This window comes from Topomyia yanbarensis, chromosome 2 (genome assembly GCF_030247195.1).
Source record: "Topomyia yanbarensis strain Yona2022 chromosome 2, ASM3024719v1, whole genome shotgun sequence".
Taxonomy (NCBI): Eukaryota; Metazoa; Arthropoda; class Insecta; order Diptera; family Culicidae; genus Topomyia; species Topomyia yanbarensis.
This window is the reverse complement of record NC_080671.1, coordinates 347,690,211-347,710,281: the sequence shown is the minus strand read 5'-3', so window position 1 is coordinate 347,710,281 and position 20,071 is coordinate 347,690,211. Positions and strand designations below refer to the sequence as shown.

At 37.5% G+C, this 20,071-nt stretch overlaps 1 protein-coding gene across 2 annotated transcripts in view; it reads left to right on the top strand.

The window, feature by feature from the left end:
• The window catches only part of LOC131684172 (uncharacterized), a 925,699-nt gene that overhangs the window by 304,488 nt on the left and 601,140 nt on the right, over nt 1–20,071 (top strand). The window contains exon 1 of one of the 2 annotated variants that reach the window (XM_058966817.1): nt 4,329–4,353. The exons of the other annotated variant lie outside the window; for it this stretch is intronic. The gene's annotated coding sequence lies outside the window, so the exon portion shown is untranslated. Of the gene's footprint in view, nt 1–4,328; nt 4,354–20,071 lie in introns of those variants that run through there. 2 annotated transcript variants of the gene reach the window in all.

Genomic DNA, 20,071 nt, shown 5'->3' with positions numbered 1-20,071 from the left:
GATCCCAAGTCCCTGCGCTATGCCTGGCAATCTCCATTGACAACCATTATCTCTCGACTTGAGAGCTGCAAAACCTACCGTTGTAACCACAAATATCTCCGTTTAATCGATTATATGAAAACTGGCGGATAGCTTGGTGTAAATAATATCAGTTTGAGCCCGAGCTTGAAAAAATTGACATCCCTGCGTGAATTTGAAAGAAAACAAAATTCAATTCATGCACGTCGCGATGAAAGAAATGTTTGGATCGTTTCCCTCGTTTTCGTTCACGCTATTCTCGCTGTTAATGTTGTATGGGCTTTCACGATTACCTGGTTTGAGTTGCTTGTGGGGCCTACGGGTCACGATCGCGTATCTGTGTTCTTTGTTATTTAATTTAATATCGGTGGCGCGTGCAGTTGTTTGGGAAGTAGTAGGCACATCACAATGATCGTTCACGCTGTGCGTACGTTCTGTTGTTCCAGTATTCGTTGGTGCCTGAGCTGCAACTCCGGTGGTTTGTGATTTAGTTGATGTTGATGAAGGGCTGTGTGATGGGTATGCTTGCAGTTGATATTGCTTCGTTAGAGGTTTGTGTACATGGTTTCTCGTAGTGTGTCTTCTTGTATAACAACGTAGGACACGCAGGAGTCTGTCCTTCATACGTGCACAGCGTGATTTGAGATTTGGTCACGCGTTTGGCTTTGAATTGAAAGTTCAGATATGAAGGAATAGGTCACTCGCATTCTCACGAAACAAAAACCGTTGGAAATACCTAAATTTTCTCCGGATTTCAAACTTAAAGGATTCCACCGTTACGTTTTCCGACATGATGGTTGTAATAAATTTATTAATAGTACCCAGGTGTTCATCGTGCAGACGCATATCAATCTTATCATTGTCAATATAAATGGGTATCTTGGTCCTAACATTATCATGCTCAACGGCGTATTGCATGTTGTCTTCCATTGCGTAGCTTTCCGTTATAGCCAAAATTTTAAATGTTATCAGTAATGAGTGTAGTGAGCTTGTATAACGACGACTTCCGTTAGTCTAAACTGCATTTGCAAATTTGCTGTTGAATTTTTCTGTTGATTTTCAAACATCTTGAAATGAATGATCGATATCGTATCGATGAAAGTAACGGTGCTTTATTGTTCACACTGGCTTTGGACGAAATTTATTATTCGATTGCTTTGCTTGTTTATAGTACTGGCGCGGTACATATAGACAGCAGACTTTAGGTAGAAACATTCGTTTGATTCACTGCACTGTTGACAAGCAGAGCGACTGATTAGGTGCTATTTTTCTTTTTATGGAATGGATTTCCAGTAAGACGAAAACAAGCCACTAGCAAGAGAACTCAAGTGGAAGCAGAAGCACCAAAATGCCGATGTGTCTTTTCAGAGGTACCAAAGGGAATTCTTCGAGTCCTGGATTGAATGACGATTTAAGCCAAGGAAAAGCGCTATTGTTTCATCGATATTGACGAGGTACTCTTGGGAGATTTAAAAAACCATCGAAAGGTACAATTGGGAGATTCGACTATATTAAGTTTTGTTTGTCACATTCCGATTGAGGATGAGTATACGTTGCAGTCATGGTTGCGGTCAGTCGTTACTGCGATCTAGAGCATAGTGAAAATCGAAGACTGAATAGATAGAAATATATTAGGCTTACAGAAGAAAAACCAGGACAAATCAAGCATTTTCCTCGACTTCCCAGGACACCAGGACAGACAATGCAAAACCAGGACATGTCCTGAGAAACCAGGACGTATGGTCACCCTATCTAGGGGGAATGTAGGTGGAAGCAATGCAGAGGTCTGTGCCATTAATTTTGGTTTAGTAAGCGACAACTTCAATATCTGGTGTCGAGGAGACATCGATTCGATTGAAAGAATAAAAGTTTTTGATCCCAAACAGTACTCTTTCGTAAGCGTCTTCTCGATCCGGGCGAATAATAATAAAACCGTGAAAGTTGACGTCTATTTCTGACGTAAGCCAAGTTTTCGCATAATACAATTACATCGCCTTTCACATCATTTATAATTTTTTTTAAAGGAATTAGTTTTCGGCAGATTCGATATTGACATAAGTAATCGCTTGTTGAACTCAAACCGAAGAACTTAGCATTTCAAATGCTATCTTCCTTTTATGGGTAGCCGATTAATTCAATATTACTGGACAAGAATGGGCGGACGAATTGGCTTCGACTTTTATTTCTGATGTGAATCCGAAAATGTTAAAGAATTTCTTGCATTTATCCAAGCACAATTGCAATATTCTGATCAGAGCACTGGCCGGACATTACAAACTCCTTCATCACGTAACTACTGTTCAGCGGGCTGAGTATTGTTCGTGTGAATGTAACTGCCCGTATCCGGATTGTTGGTTCTCCATTAGACTGGTTCAATTTTTGACTTTTAGCTCCACCAGGCTCCACTGCTTCCTTTTATGGCCCTTAGTAATTGTGCAAATTTTGGTACCAATCGGTTGTGTCTACGGACCCTCCAAAAATTTCAAAGTTTATATGGTTTAATGGTTAGAAAAGTTATTAACTAAAGAAGCAGCATGACTTCAAAACAAGTGGATTTTATTATTAATCATAGCAACCCTGCTTGAATAGCTGCATCTGCCATACGCGAACGGTGGGTGGCAAGTCTAGTTTACACTTGTATAACGATGGAGCTATTCAAACAGAGTTGCTATGATTAATAATAAAATCCACTTGTTTTGAAGTCATGCTACTTCTTTAGTTAATAACTTTTCTCAGCGAATTTTCACAAACTTACAATGTTCCACGAATGTGTTCAGTAGAAGAATACCTTTAGAAATATACAATATATATATATATATATATATATATATATATATATATATATATATATATATATATATATATATATATATATATATATATATATATATATATATATATATATATATATATATATATATATATATATATATATATATATATATATATATATATATATATATATATATATATATATATATATATAGTGTTCTCATGAATTGATTGATGAGGTGATTTTTTAAGAATTCATTTACAATTTTAACCGATTTTCCATACTAATTTCCATATAAACTTTAAAATTTTTGGAGGGTCCGTAGGAATAACCGATCGGTACCAAAATTTGCACAATCACTAAGGACTATAAAAGGAATCAGTAGAGCCTGGTGGAGCTAAAAGTCAAAAATTGAACCAGTCTATTCTCCATACATAGATAAACCTTTGTTCTCAAGGATATGCTATTGTTCCTAACACAGTGTGGTAATGAGCTATAGGCTTTATCAGTAAGGTTCAGTATTCTTTCGGAAGTGTAGAAGCTAGATTGTCAATTATTTTGTGCTATGATTGTATTGTGTTGGCATTTTCAATTTCTGTACCATTTTTCTTTCACCTCCCTTTTCCTTTCCATGAGGAAATTGATGGGACGATATTGCAAGGCACAAATCTTGGTACAAAATTGGAACGTGTCAATCGAGCCAATATATGCTGATTCCTGATCCCTGTATTATTAAAATGATTTGATTAACCCATCGATATCACAATGTCATACTCCATTTGGCAACCAAATATTGAGCACTCAAACCTTCTCTCAAGCACGGTGAGCAATCGGAAGTTTTCTAGCATATACCTCTAGTAAGCATTCAATGAGCGGATATACCGAATATATCCAATGCATAAAATTTACAGCAGAAGAAACGAGAGGCAGATAGAAAAGTATGCTATCGATGCATAAATAAAGTTCTGCGTGTATTTCAGCGCATATGCCTCATTGCCAAACATGGAAACAAGAAATATCAGTGATTTGCTCAGTGAAAGTTTTGTTTAATTGACACGGTTGAATACGTTGTCCTGACTGAGCCGTGGGTCTTTTATATATTCACAACATACAAGATATAAAACTGAATTTTCTACTATCTTATTGTATTCTAAATTTTCCAATCTATTGTGCTTAAAGAGCTTCACGCCGGCATCTACTACAGTGTCGATATGCGCGGATTTGCTCTTTCTCTAGGCATGTAGCCACTAGTAACATTCATCTCCTAGTCATCTTTTAAACGCGAAGTCGAACTAGTTGTCTCAATGGCGATTTTTTGTGCGTTTTAAAAAACACTCTTTATTTGGCTATTGTATTTTTCGTACTGTATGAAAATCGCTCAAATATTCTCCACGCAACGTTATGCGTTTCCTGAGGCTCATTTCCGAAAATTGTAGAATGTAGAATTAATTACTCTTAAAATACTATTGTTTTTAGTAACATTTGCTAAATATATTCCTCTTTTTCTTTCCAGGTAATTGGATCATTCGTGAATGAAGCAAGAAATTCCATAGATTTTTACAGTAAGTGTAATTGACAACCGAATCTCTAAGCTATATTACGTGTACATAAAACGTAGTCGAAAATATTTCTATCGCAAATATTTCGATTCACTTTCAATATTAACCGATTTAATCCACCTAGCAGTGAGATGAGACATTTCATACACATATCACTGTTGGATCATTCATTAGTTTGCAGAACTCATGCGAAGTAGGCACCCAACTAGAGGTGGGATGAAAACAGTTTCTAGTCCTGCATGAATAAAATCTCGAATAAACTGAATAAATTATAGAAAATCATTAACGGGAACGAAAAAAAATAAAGCAAAAAATAAAATAAAAGTTGTAAACCTTAAAATGAGTAGAATGATTAATGTAAATCAAAATTATAGAATACACGAATCAAATTAGCTTAGCTCATTAAATGAAAATTTAGACTATATTTAGAAATAGATTAATAGAATAAATTGACTCAAACTAACAAATTGAACGAAATAAATAAAAGGAATGGCTGAACATGAAATGAACAAAATTAAAAATATGAGTAAAATGAATTAAATGAATCAAACGATTAGGATGAATCAAATGAATCAAATGAATCAAATGACTCAAATGACTCAAATGACTCAATTGAATCAAATGAATCAAGTGAATCAAAGAAATCAAAGGAATAAAAGGAATCAAAGGAATTAAAGGAATCAAAGGAATCAAAGGAATCAAAGGAATCAAAGGAATCAAAGGAATCAAAGGAATCAAAGAAATCAAATGAATCAAATGAATTAAATGAATTAAATGACTCAAATGACTCAAATGACTCAAATGACTCAATTGAATCAAATGAATCAAGTGAATCAAAGAAATCAAAGGAATAAAAGGAATCAAAGGAATTAAAGGAATCAAAGGAATCAAAGGAATCAAAGGAATCAAAGGAATCAAAGGAATCAAAGGAATCAAAGGAATCAAAGGAATCAAAGGAATCAAAGGAATCAAATGAATCAAAGGAATCAAATGAATCAAATGAATTAAATGAATTAAATGAATCAAATGAATCAAATGAATCAAATGAATCAAATGAATCAAATGAATCAAATGAATCAAATGAATCAAATGAATCAAATGAACAGCAGCAGTCAACGATTTGAATCAAATGAATCAAATTAATCAAATTAATCAAATGAATCAAATTAATCAAATGAATTAAATAAATCAAATGAATCAAATGAATCAAATGAATCAAATGAATCAAATGAATCAAATGAATCAAATAAATCAAATGAATCAAATGAATCAAATGAATCAAAAGAATCAAATGAATCAAATGAATCAAATGAACAGCAGCAGTCAACGATTTGAATCAAATGAATCAAATTAATCAAATTAATCAAATGAATTAAATGAATTAAATGAATTAAATGAATCAAATGAATCAAATGAATCAAATGAATCAAATGAATCAAATGAATCAAATGAATCAAATGAATCAAATGAATCAAATGAATCAAATGAATCAAATGAATCAAATGAATCAAATAAATCAAATGAACCAAATGAATCAAATGAATCAAATGAATCAAATCAATCAAATCAATCAAATGAATCAAATGAATCAAATGAATCAAATGAATCAAATGAATCAAATGAATCAAATGAATCAAATTAATCAAATTAATCAAATTAATCAAATGAATCAAGTTAATCAAATAAATCAAATGAAGCCAACGTGGGTACTCGGGTACCCACAAATTGTTTTGCTCATAACTATGGCTTTCTTTATCCGATTTGGACACTTTTAGATTTTCTGGATTCAAGAACTCGTCCACTTTTTGCTTTGTAAAATTGAACCGGATAAAATGGATCTCACGCTTGGTAATCCGGACTTTCCGGGGTAATGTTCCAGTCCCAGGGCATGATTTGTAAATTTTCATAATGTCCTAGCAATATGAGATTCAAAACTCTTCAAATTGTCTCGAAAGTTTGTTATTTATTTTACGGGACCCTTTGGCAATTTAAAAAATGGAACTGGAATGGAATGGCCACTCACGGCCCCACGGGAACCTGCTCCGGAATGTCCGTTTCGGGGTCAAATCACCAAATGGTTCCAAAACCACGAGATACAGCATACTGATGTAATTTCAAGAATGTTTATACCCATATTGCTAGTATTCCATTGAAGTTCACAAATAGTATCCCAGTACTGGAACCTGCTTCCGGAAATCCGGATTCCCGGGAACCGAATGAAGTAACCTGATTCATTTTTACCAAGTCCAAAAGCGGATGAGTTGCTGAATCCAAAACACATAAAAGCATCATAATCGGTTGGAAATTACCTTAGTTATTGGCATTTAAGTTTTGTGGCTACCCGGGTACCCACGTCGGCCTGTTACGTAGTAAAAAAAATCAGGAGCCCCTCCTAACTCTCCCCTTACTATATCAACAATATTATTATCTCAAAAGCTTGACTTAGTGAAGTTCTAAGATGTCACAAAGGTACCCGGGTACCGCGTCGTACACATAACGGTTAAATGAATCATTTTAATTTATTGAATGTAGTGAATACAATGCTTCAATTGAATGTACTGGATCAATGAATAAAATGAATGGAATGAAAAACATAAATCAAACGATTAAAATAAAAAAAAATAAATGAAATGAATAAATAAAACAAACGAATCAAATAACAAAATGAATTGAATTGATAAAATGAATAAAAAAGAAGAAAATAAGCAGATTATAATGCATCGATTGAAATAAAAAATTAAACGATGTTGAAAGGTTATAAAAAATAGAAAAAAGTAAATTGTGTCAAATAAATTATTTGGATGAAATGAATAAAACTGAAAAAATAATCAGATTAACAAAATAAAGAAACTGAACAAAATGTATGAACTGGTAAAAATTAATAGAATGTATCGAATAAAAACAGTAAATAAAATAAGTCAAATAATTGATATGAGTAAAATGTACGAAAGGAATAAACTGATCTGAATGAATCCAAATGATGAAACGAATAAAGTAGATAAAATGAACGTAGATGAACAAAATGAATAAAAAGATGCTGAATGAAATAATTAATTAAAATGCAATGATAATATATTTAAAGTTAACAAGCATTCTTGAATAAAGAAAATAGATAATCCAGATTGTACGAATTTGAGAACCATTGCATTAGGAAGTTATGAAATGATTTTTTTTTCAAATCTTATCTTCTGAGAAAATGAGGAACCTGGAACGTTCAATTTGCTTTGGAATTCAAAATTTACCTTTTGGTCACATATCCCCGAAAAAAGCTACGTAGCTTTTTAAAGGGTAATAACTAACATCGTTTTCTATTTTAAAAAAATTGCCGGACAAGGGGAGGGGAGAGTTACTGTCAAGCTACGTAATTACCAGGGTATTTAGAAGTTTGTGACGAAATGCTACGATGGGGGAGGGGTGTTAAAATCACTCAAAAAATGCTACGTTGTTTACGGATGGTTCCTAATTCACAAAATGTTTTCATTATCGAATTCTTTGAATCACGTAGATGTGTTTTTATACCCCGATATTCAAAATCGGTTTAATTTGCCCCTAAAACACCAGTAAAGCAATACTCTGTATGAAACGGTATCCTTTTTAATTAGCGAAAATTGGTAAGCGAGAAATAAAATTACAAAATGTTTAATATCTCCGCCGCTCGTGAACTGATTTTGACAATCTATAACTTTTTGAAAGGTATTTTTACAAGCTTTCTACTTATATGCAGTTTGTGGGACAACATTGCTTTGTTCGAAAGTTATTTGCCAAAAACCTGCTGTACCAATTTGCCAAACAAAATCACCCATATCTCAGAAGGTAAAAAAAAATATATCGAAAAACAAAAATAATAGTGTCAAATGGTCACCTTAGGCCTTTCATTTGAAACTAGTTTCATTAAGATCGGATCAGCTATCGCTGAGATAATTACATGACATTTTGTACATACATGCATACACACATACACACATACATACAAACATTGTCTCAATTTGTCGAGCTGAGTCGATTGGTCTAGGCCTCGGAAAAAGTTTGAGCGAATCCTATACATTTATTTTGTAAGAAATGTAATAAGACATGTAAAAATCCGTTTTATTTACAACAAAAAAGTGGATTTAAGCTTGTACACCTTTGACAAGTTCCATTTTTATCATTGAGCTGAACATTTTGATGGATTTGACAGGTACTTTCAAAATAATGGATAGAAAATAAACATGCGCTCATCTTTCCGATAGCCATAACTATAATGCTCTACCCTATTTTAAAGTTATCTATTCTAGAAACTATGGCATTCACGATTAAATCCTTTCATGATTCTTGCTATCAGTCTTTCTCTCTCTCTCTCGAAGCAAAACATGCCCAAGTTTCTGCTGACGAGGACAATCTCAAAGTGTTGGTGTTGCGCTGATTACAATGTCGAATGCCACCAATGACGGCAGCGACGATGGTGACAATCTCTGTGGGATAAAGAGTTGTTTTGTTGTGCCAAAGTGTGTGTACGTGTATGTGTGCATCTAGAGCAACACCAGTTAAAATAGTAGCAACAATAACAACAATAACAATAGCTCAAACGACTGATACTACAAAGACATTTTCGTGAATTCAACCGGAGGCGGTTGTTGGTTTTTGCAAAAATTTGAATGATGGAAAGAAGAGAATCCAACGTTAGTTACATAGGGTAAGACCACAGTGGGTTAAAATGCGCCACTTAGGAATTTAATTTACATTCCGAGAGTTTATACAAAATTTATGTAATTAAATTATTCAGATCTCAGTTATTGTCTACGGTGGTTTTTTTTTTGAAGGTTTGAAACGTTTCAATGAGAGCGCTTATCTGACGAATATCTCATAGATAAAGCTTCATTGGGCAAGGAGCGATCCAACCAACTCTAGAAGTTTGAGGAAAGAGGATGAAACCATTGCATAAACCACATCCTGAGAGGCTTTGTACTTTTTTGTCATCATTTTTCTGTGGTCACATTTCTCACAGCACCCATCGTTTCTTCTCTGGATAAACTTTTGAAGAACCAATCTGCAGCCGAGCCACCGCCGCCGGGGGACTTAATGTAAAGTGATGATTTTTTTTCGGTATCTGTTGAGTTGGATGGCATTTTCTCGAGCAACGATTTTGCGGTGGGAGTGGAGAAATATGGGTTTGTGGTTAGAACTTTGTGTAAGGGCAGTGCGGGGAGCAGTTACCTCATATATCTTCATCATCGTCGGGCACAGGCGCAATTTATTTGTTTGAAGATTTTTTTTGCGATGTATTCTTATCTAAGAAGATTACGGGTAAATAGAACTGAGGGACGGCTCCATGTCAAATAAATTTGTTGAGTTATGAAGGCATACATTCGCTCTTTACTTGCTGAACTTGCTAAACAAATCTTACTCAGTATTATGGCTGAAGCACATATTGTGGTAATCCAATCTAAATGGAAAATGCTCCTGACTTATTTTTGAACAACATTAGAATAAATTAAAAAGGAAAAAAAATATGTTAAATAAGTACACGGAAAAAATGTAATATTAAGTTCGTGAATAACCTGCCATTAATTCTGGAACATTCAAGATTTTACGATATGAAAGCAAAGTTGTAATAATCAAACAAACAGACAATAATCATGTAATTTGTAATTTTGTTCAATTTGTGTTCCATTTACCCGTTTAACGGATTTTAACCTAGCGAAAGTGGCTTTTTTACAGCGGCATCACGTGCGTAAATGTGCACTAGAAACGTTACGGAGGATAGCCGAGGCAAAACGCTTTATTGTGAAGAACTACATGAAATACGGCACTCAATAAAACAACGTTGAAACCAAGAACCCTATGTATATGAATCAGGATTCAATTGAAGTACTTCTGTGTGACATTTCAGTGTGGACTAGTTTATGTCAAAATACGGAGGGATGGAATCCATTTGTTTGCAATACTTTTTCCCTAGTATTGCCAACAAAAGTTGCGTAGACTAAACCTATTCCTTCCTAGCAAAACACTTCAACTATTCGTAATATACTGTGCACATATTACGGTCAGATCCTTAAGTGCCAGTTCTGTAAATAGACGGCACAGTACGGAAAGCCATTCGCTGAAATCACTTAGAATATACAATCTTCTACATAAAAATTCTAACAATCAGCCTTTAACTTCCACTGCTAAAATACAATCAAGCCGGTAATACTGCTAAGAAATGGCCATTGTCCACCAGCAGGTTGATTACAGTTTCTCTCCGGACAATACGAGCCTAGAGCCTAGAGCAACCAAAAATCTATCAACCGAGTTTTTGCACCGATATCGTATGAGGCGATTGGTAACAGGGATGCTCAAGTCAGGGTTTTTCTTCGTGGCACGAATGACTGTGATGGGTCTAACTCTTGCTGTGTCAAGCGAATCTCTGATACAGTGGACGTTTGTTTCCTCGCAAATCGTAGGATTCAAATGATGGTCACGTCTTCGCTATAGAAGGTTCTAAGCCAACATGTTTGGTATCTTCTAATGACTAATTGTAATCATACTTGTGAGGTTTTCTTGACATTGAAGGTGCTTTTGACAACGTGTCTTTCGAATCCATTTTGGAACGAGACCATGGCGTACCATTGAATATCACGAACTGGATACACGCAATGCTTAGCAACCGAAAGCTGTGCTCATCGTTAAAACAAGTAGAGTTGAGGAAACTTAGCGTCTGATGATGCCCTCAAGGCAGTGTGCTGTCATCACTAATGTGGAATTTTATCGCCGATGGATTTTTGAAGAAATTTAATGAGTTTACATTGTCGTCATATGGTTTCACCGATGATTATCATACAATGATCACCGGTATTTCCAGTAGCACATTTTGTGATTGTGATTGTGATCTCCAACAAATAGAAACCTACTAGCTTGTGCAGCTATTTAAAATGTCGAAAAATGTTTTGTTCAAAGAATTCACAAAATAAATAATTTTAATCACTTTTAACGTCTATCATACTTATGAGTCGGTTTCGGACTACTCTACCCTACGCCGCGCTCATCAAATTGGTTTGGACAATGAAACGTTTCTGATTAGTATTAGATCTTTTGACATAACTCAGTAAGAGAGAAAGAGAGAGAGAAAGAGAGAGAGAAAGAAAGAGAAAGAGAGAGAGAGAGGGAAAGAGAGAGATAGAGAGAGAAAGAGAAAGAGAGAGAGAGAGAGAGTTAGAAATAGCTTAACGGATTCGAGCTGTGGCTTTGCAGTCTAATTTTTAAGCAAAAACAAACTATTTTGTCTTCATCCGACGTTTCGGTCCGGACTTACTTAGAAATTAAACTGCAAAGCCATACACCTAACCTAAAAATTGGAAACAGTCGACTCCAGTTCAAACATAAAGAGAAACATCGGTATTCCAAATCATAACGGAATCTATTTTTGATTTGCAGATTACTCGAAGTTGGGCCGCCAATCTCCAGCCTACCCCGACATCGACGTTCTCTTCTAGGTACTTTAACTAGTCTCTCTTCCGACCTTCGCGCTGCATGTCCAGCTCACTGTAATTTGTCGTATTTCGTCACCCCTGATTCCAACCTGTTAATGTATGGTTCATGCATCTGCCTCATCCTCCATTTTCTACTGCACCACCGAGTATTGAATGAGAATTCCTCTCTCAAACACACCGAGTACTCGAAAGTCTGCTTCCTTCAATGACCATGCCTCATGGCCGTACAGAGCCACAGGGAGTTCAGCGATTTGTTATGTGCAAGTTTTTAGCGTGTCTTAAGCTGATTCCACTACTACCACGAAACTTTAGCTAACTATGAAAACCATATAAAGTCCTATTTGTAGCCGTAGAATGCCTATGTTATCCCATGAAACTAGTTTCCCAAGATATATGAATTCGTCGACAACCTCGTACCGCACCCCATTGAATTCCACTTCGGAACTGAAACCGTTCGCACTTTCGCGCCTTCTATCAACTACCACGTACTTTGTCTTTTCAGAGTGCATAGCCAGCCCGAATTCCGCAGTTTTTGTTTTAAATGGCACAAACGCCTCTTCCAGTGCTCTGCGATCAACGCCAATGATGTCAATGAGCTGCGTTGAACAGTAGAGTAGAAAGTACATCGCCATGTTTAAATCATTTTATGTCACAAACGAGTCAGATATCTCTCTGGCTATTTCGATGGACCAGCATCATGTGAATCAGTTCAATCAGTATTGTTGGAAAGCCATGTTGAAGCATTTTTTGTCATAGTTCGTTTCGATTGACTGGATCGTGCGCACCTTGAAATCCGTTAACAGATGACGAGTTCGCGAGTTATATACCAGGAATTTGTACAAAACTTCAAGTATATAGCTCAGTGCATTGGTAATCGCGGACAAAGGATTCGGCCGCTAGAGAAAATCTTTCCAAAAATTCGTCAGCACTTTCCGAAGACCATGCACGCTTTCTTGACACTGAACCTAATGTGAGCAGTCCAGTTCAGTTTGGAACCCAACTTCAACGTATTTGACTTGATCTGCATACAATAGTTCAGGATCAAAGAACTGCAAGGGACGAACCTCGGTTGTTATTTGCTGCTTCGTGAAAAGAACCATTGAGGTTTTGTTTGGGTTAACTGATAATTTAACTTGTCGACACCACTGTTCAAGAGCCCTTAATGCTTGTTGCATTAAGTCAAAGATTGTTCCGATGCAAAATCCAATAATTAGTATTTGGTAATCGTCAGCAAACCCGTAGGCTGGAAATCCAAGCTTGTGGAGTTTTTTTAACAAGCTGTCGGAATCCAGGTTCCATAAAAAGGTGACAGAACGCCACACTGAGGACAACCGCGGATACTCAAATTCCGTATCTCTGTCTGCCTCAGCTCAGCGACGAGCAAAGTATGCGATTACTTAGCATTGCGTTTATTCAACCAGATGACCGTCGCTTCCAGAATAGACTGGAAGGACACATAGCCTTTTCAATGTTGTAAAAAACATCGTGAAGCAGGAGATGACTCGTTATGCGGTAGATACGCTGAACAATATATATACTTTTTGTGTAGGTATTTTACTTATTTGCAAGAATGCTTGCACGAGGAATTTCACGTGGGTTAGTCATGCATGTCTTGCTGTAAGCAATTAAGGCAGTTTTAAATAACTTTCCAATATAGAAGTTTCATTTACAGGAGTACAGTTTTTGAACCAATGCTATGGAAACTTAAATTCCCTGCTTAAGTCGAGATAGATTCATAGTTGCTGCACGTTTATGCTGGAGATTGATTTGTGCTATTCTAACCATTGTTGGTTGGAAATCTGTACATTTCATTTCCAACATATATTGCACAATAACTATGTGTTGGGAACGGGCATAGCGTAGTTGGTAAATCGATTGCCTGACATATTTTAGACCCTCCAGCCATCAAGTCCTCGGCACGGAACTACACCTTGACTTAGGGACTCTTGCTTTTAGTTGCCTCCTACGACATGGGAACAGGAACCCAGTTGCTTAATTCTTGGTTGGATGCCACAGGGCTGCTGGGCAGGTTCGTCTGTACACACCGAAATTTAGTAATCGAAACCCAGCAAAACTTCATTGAACTACCATAGGCCGAAAGTCTCAGCAAACCACCAGGCAACATAAATCTGGTAAAATAATGCCGATCATCGGCAAAAAAATGTTGGCGTGTAGAGCTGAACGAGCTGAACAAGCTGAATAAGATTAACAAGATGAACGAAATAAAGTGAGTTCTACAAGATGACGACACGAATGAACTCATGATGAATTAGGTTCATGTTTGACAATTCTCGGTAGTCTGCTTCCTTCATCAGTTGTGTGAATTCGGATGTTCAGCTGTTGCAATCGACTTAGTTAACTTCCATGTAAACGAACAACCGAGAATTGTCAAACGAAATTCACCTGTCTGATTTTGTAGGGTTATACCGGTTAGTGAAAAACATAATAAAATAGAGAAATTGAATAGACTGAACGAAATTAATTATATTAATTTAATATGGGTAATTGATTCAAACTAATAAGAGATTTTGGAAAGCGATTGCTTTGACAACCTATTGTTTGAATGTCAGCATCTGAAAAAGGTGGCTAAATACATTTACAATGGCCCGTCCAATGTTTCCATGCTGTTCTATCTTTTCGTTTATTTTTATTGCGGCATCATTAAAGTTCATCTGGTGTTTCAAATTTATTGAAAGATCTAGATCAATTATCAGTAAACTGGAGCTTTCTAATATATTCGTTGTAGAGTTAAAAGAATTTTGAATATACTGTGAAGATTTTATAACGGTCAAAAATGATTTGTTCGAGTTTCTCTTCTGGCAGTTGCGCTACATTTCTAACCTACTGTAGTCTGACGAGCTCCAACAGCCTTCCGATGTCAGCATGTTTGTATACTTTGTGCATTCTCAATTTTCTACTTTGCCACCAAGTGTTGAACGCAAAATTCTTCTTTTAAACACACCGATCACCCGATAGTCTGCTTCCGTAAACATCATGGTCGAACAGAGCATTAACGATTTGTGTATAGTAAGTTTTGTGAGCGTCTGTAGGCTACAGGAGCTGACTACGTAAACCATAAGAAGTGCTGTTCGCAGCCGCAACACGCCTTCTTATCTTACGGCTGACAACGTTAGCACATGACACTAGTCTCCCAAAATATATCAATACTCGGACTTCGTATCCCAGTGGCATAGTAGCGGACGGGGGTGGATTTGGGGACAAAACCTTAAATAAGTAGCTCAGTACGCTACACGCTGCTTGTCTTACAACCAGAAGGCGGGCTTTGAGAGCAAAAGCTAGGGACGCTTTAAAATGGGAGATCAAGCTTAGCAAGCCAGTTTGCCATAAGTAGCTGTGCTGTGAAGTAGACGCCAATCCCTCGGGACGCGTACTGAGTCGTCATGACGAAGATGAGGGCCCGTCGACGCCAGCTGAAGTATGCCCGGGTAAGCTAAAGATAATCGTTGAGGGTTTCTTTCCGAAGCACGATTCAAATACCTGGTCACCAACACCGTACGGAGAAGAAGGGGCAAACACAGCCGAGTGACAAGCGACTAACGACGAGCTCAAAGAAGCGTCGATGCGACTAAAATCAAAGAAAGCCCCCGGTCCGGATGGAATACCAAACGTGGCGCCGAAAGCTGCGATCCTGGCATATCTGGAAATGTTCAGGATGCTACTGCAGAAGTGTTTAGATGACGGCAATTTCCCCGAAATGTGGATGGTACAGAAGCTGGTGTTGCTACCAAAGTCAGGAAAGTCACTGGGCCATCTGGCCTCGTATAGGCCAATGTCGCAGAGCTGCACAGAAGAATGAGCCAGATCCTGAAGAGCTACTTCCAGAGTAGAGTGCTGCTGTACGAGACGAACGAAGGGCAGAAGTCAATGCGAGTCGCAGTGGGCGTACCTCAGGGTTCCATTCTCGGTCCAACACTTTGGAACGGGATGTACGATGGGGTCCTATCACTGCGGCTGCTTGGGAAAGTGAAAATTGTGCGTTTCGCGGACGACGTGTCACTAACGGTTATGGGTGAGACACTTGAAGAAGTGGAGGTGTCGGTGACGGAGACAATAGACGCGATCGAGAGCTGGATGAACGGGGTCAAGCTGCAAATAGCTCACCACAAGACGGAGGTGTTGTTGGTCAGCAACTACAAAGCAGTTCAGTGGATATAGACCACCGTCTATGGGTACGTGATTGCATCGAAGCGTGCACTGAAGCAATTGGGAGTGATAATCGACGGCCGGATGAGCTTTAACAACCACGTTGATTGCACCTGCGAAAAGTCGGTCTATTATCTAGTGTTTCATCAACGATACTGCGATATGGGGTTCTTGCCTGAGGTGCGGCGCTGAACACCAAGCTGAACCGCAAAAAGCCGAACAGGACGTTCCAGCTAGTGGTCGTACGAGTTGCGATTTCGTACAGAATAATATCTTCGGAGGCAGTATGCGTTATCGCCGAGAGGATCTCCATCTGCATCACTCTAACGATATCAAGTCCTACAATCAATTAAACGCCAGAAACGTGAGGAAGATGATGAGAATCGATTCGAATGTGACGTGGCAACAGGAATGGGACAATACAGAGAAATGAAAGTGAACCTACCGGCTCATCTCATCTGGGTCAATAGAAAGCACGGAGAGATGCGTTCCACCTGAAACAGCACCTGTCGGGCCATAGTTGCTTCAGGAAGTATCTTCATCGGTTCGGGTACGCAACTTTACAATGTACTCAGAGTATTAGAACGTCGAGGAGACACCGTAGTATGAGGTCTACGAATGTCCAAGGTTTGAAGCGACGTGCAGGGAGCTACTTAAAACGAATGGACCGGACATTAATCAGGATAATTTAGCCTACAGAATGACAAGCGACGTAAAGACGTGGAACGCAGTCAACAGAATTATGATGTAGATCATTACCGTCTTACAACGGAAACGGCGTAATGAACATCGAGCAGCAGTTTCGTGAGAACAATCACTGCCAGGGAACTCCGCAGGAATAAGCTAGATCCACCGCCGAGGACTAGTCGAGTAGACTGCAATAGAGCATCGAGTATGGGTCGCCGAAACGCCAGCGAACCGGACGCCACGCTCCATCTTGAATCGCTAAACCGACCACGGAATCCCACCGCTTAACCCGATAGAAATATAGAAAATCAAAGAAGAATCGGTATTGGAGGACTCTATTTCGCCAGGAAACTTTCCATCAGCACTGGGAACTAGACTGAGTAGACCGCGACGAGACACCACCAGTCGCGGGTCATGGTGCCCACCAGCGAAATGGACGCCCTGCCCCACCGGAATCGCCGAACTGACCTCAGCACCTAGCTGATTGGCTCGGTTTCGGGAGAACTTCTCTTGCCGGGTAACTCTCCGTCGGAGCAGGTCAGGTCCATCGTTGGGGACTAGACTAAGTAGTTCGCGAGCAAGCCGGGGAGCTGAATGGCTCATCAAGGAAGTAGTACTAAATGGCACAAGAAGGGAACTAAAGTCCTTAAAGGAGTTGCGGTGCTAAATGGCAGCGAACACGGAGCCAAAGGGCTCAAGAAGTTGTGGTACTGAAACCAAAGATGAATCCACGGTGTTCCTAAAACCGTTATTAACAAAAAATGACCATAAATTTGGCATACGGCATTCGACAGATACAGTATCCAAGCATCTTCTCAGTGAATTTCAAAATGATCCATCGAGGGATTCGAGAGATATGGCGATTTGAAGTTTTATGATACGTTCCATAAGGCTACCAGCAAACACCCACGGGTTTGGTCCTATCTCTATAAACAAAAAAATATTTGTCTACTTATTTAGTGCATGGCATTCGAATCAAGTAATCAAGTATATCCCCTGCAAGTTTGAAAATATTTCATTGACGGAATCGAAATGTATAACGGTTTGGATGTGGTATGCGGTCATAGATGGGTTTTCTACCAGACTTCAAGCGTGAATCCATGTTTGTCCATTGACTATTTAGATCGTTTATACGTGTCGTGATTTTTAAAGGAAAACCTTACCATTTAATTACATAAATATAATGTACAAAACGTGTTATTTATATGGCGCGCTGAAAAAATATGAAAATAGGGTTGTCTACCAAACGTTAAATATAATGTGAAAACTAAAAAAATTAATAAAAGTTGGAATGTTTACTTCAAAAGGCCATATTTCAATGGTTTGTTGACCGATTCTAATTATTTTTTTCATTATTGAACAGGTAAACGTTTTATTGTTAATTTACAATAAGAAGAATATAAAACAGACTCATCTACATCAATAAATAGGCGACAAAGTTAGCTGTAAAGTTTTTTTTTAGTTTCATTATATAAAACAAAATAATATTGAAATGTGTAACCCCCTAGTTTTAAGAAATTCAAAATGTAAAACAATGAAAAAATGGCACCTTTAAGCTAACGCATACGTGCCTTATCAAATAAACAAATTGAAAAAAAAATAAAAAAGGGGATATAGTTGATCCCAACTATATGTTTTATCATTATTTAGTAAATATTTTTGTTTTAAAAATAGCTGCCTATCCATTTTTATATACTAGTTGATTGCAATTGCTGTATAAACATCTGAATGTCAAATTCTCATGATAAGTTCAATTCGACAATAAAACTGACAATAGTTAGAGATATGAGCAGATGAACTTGTACTAATAACATCCCCTTTGACCAGTTTTAACATCTGTCAACCCAACCAGCGATTGTACAAAATTTCCAACAAAAACCGTATCACAACATAAATTGATCTGAATCAGCAAATACCTTCATATTTTTTAAATTTATGGTTTTATTTTTCCATTATTTGTATTTTGGGTTCGTTGCATTCAACTAATGTATAGGTAATCGTTTTGAATACAAAGATATTCACTAAATAGTGATAATACATATAATTGAGGATAATTATGTTGTCTATTGTTTGAAGTAGGCAACTCTATTTTATATTCTTCTTAATGAAAATTAACGATGAAACGTCTACTTGTTCAATAATGAAAAAATAATTAGAATCGGTCAACAAACCATTGAAATATGGCCTTTTGAAGTAAACATTCCGACTTTTAACCATTTTTTTGATTTACACATTATATTTAACGTTTGGTAGACAACCCTATTTTCATATTTTTTCAGTGTACCATATAAATAACACGTTTTGTACATTATATTTATGTAATTAAATGGTCAGGTTTTCCTTTAAAAACCGCGGCACATATGAACGATCTAAATAGTCAATGGACAAACATGGATTCACGCTTGAAGTCTGGTAGAAAACCCATCTATGACCGCATACCACATCCAAACCGTTATAAATTTCGATTCCGTCAATGAAATATTTTCAAACTTGCAGGAGATATACTTGATTACTATATCTTTTGAATGCCATGTACTAAATAAGTAGACAAAAAAAATTTTTGTTTGTAGAGATAGGACCAAACCCGTGGGTGTGGTAGCCTTATGAAACGTGTCATAAAACTTCAAATTGCAATTTCTCTCGAATCCCTCGATGGATCATTTTGAAATTCACTGAGAAGATGCTTGGATACTGTATCCTTCGAATGCCGTATGATAAATTTATGGTCATTTTTTGTTAATAACGGTTTTAGGAACACCGTGTAAGCAGATTTGTCGGCAAGCCATGTTCAGGATTTATCTACCACAGTTCGTTTCGTTTTATTAAATCTGACGCTGCCTTGAAATCCACAAACAGATGGTGAGTCCACAGGTTGCATTTCCGGCGTTCATCCAGAATTTTGTCGCAGGGTAAACGAAAGCCGCTTTGATACTGGCCGACAATGAATTCAGCCTCCAGGCGCAGTCTGTTAAACAGAACCTAAGAGAGTACCTTGCGGGCAGCTTTGCTGATCGTTATACCTCGATAGTTATTGCATTCGAATCGGTAGCCTCTCTTGAAACTAGGGTATATGAGACCATTGAACTAATCCGAAGGCATTGCTTCTTCCTTCCATATCATCGTGATCTCTCAGTGGATTGCTATGTACAGCCAGGGCCGTCGAGAGCCGCGCCGGGCCCCAAGGCTTGTATTACTGCCGGGCCCTTTTAAACCTAAGTCCTCTAGTGCAGTATGAATTAGTATCTCTTCAGCCACGGGAAACTCGTAAGTCCGTGGTTTCTATTAGACTCCGGTTGACTCATATTGCCACATCTACAGATAGCGTGCCAGACAGGCGAATTTCGACAGCTTCTTATTCTGCGGTATCCAAATAGGATAAAATTGCCATAGTTATTAGTTTTTAAATTTGTGGGTATTCAGGA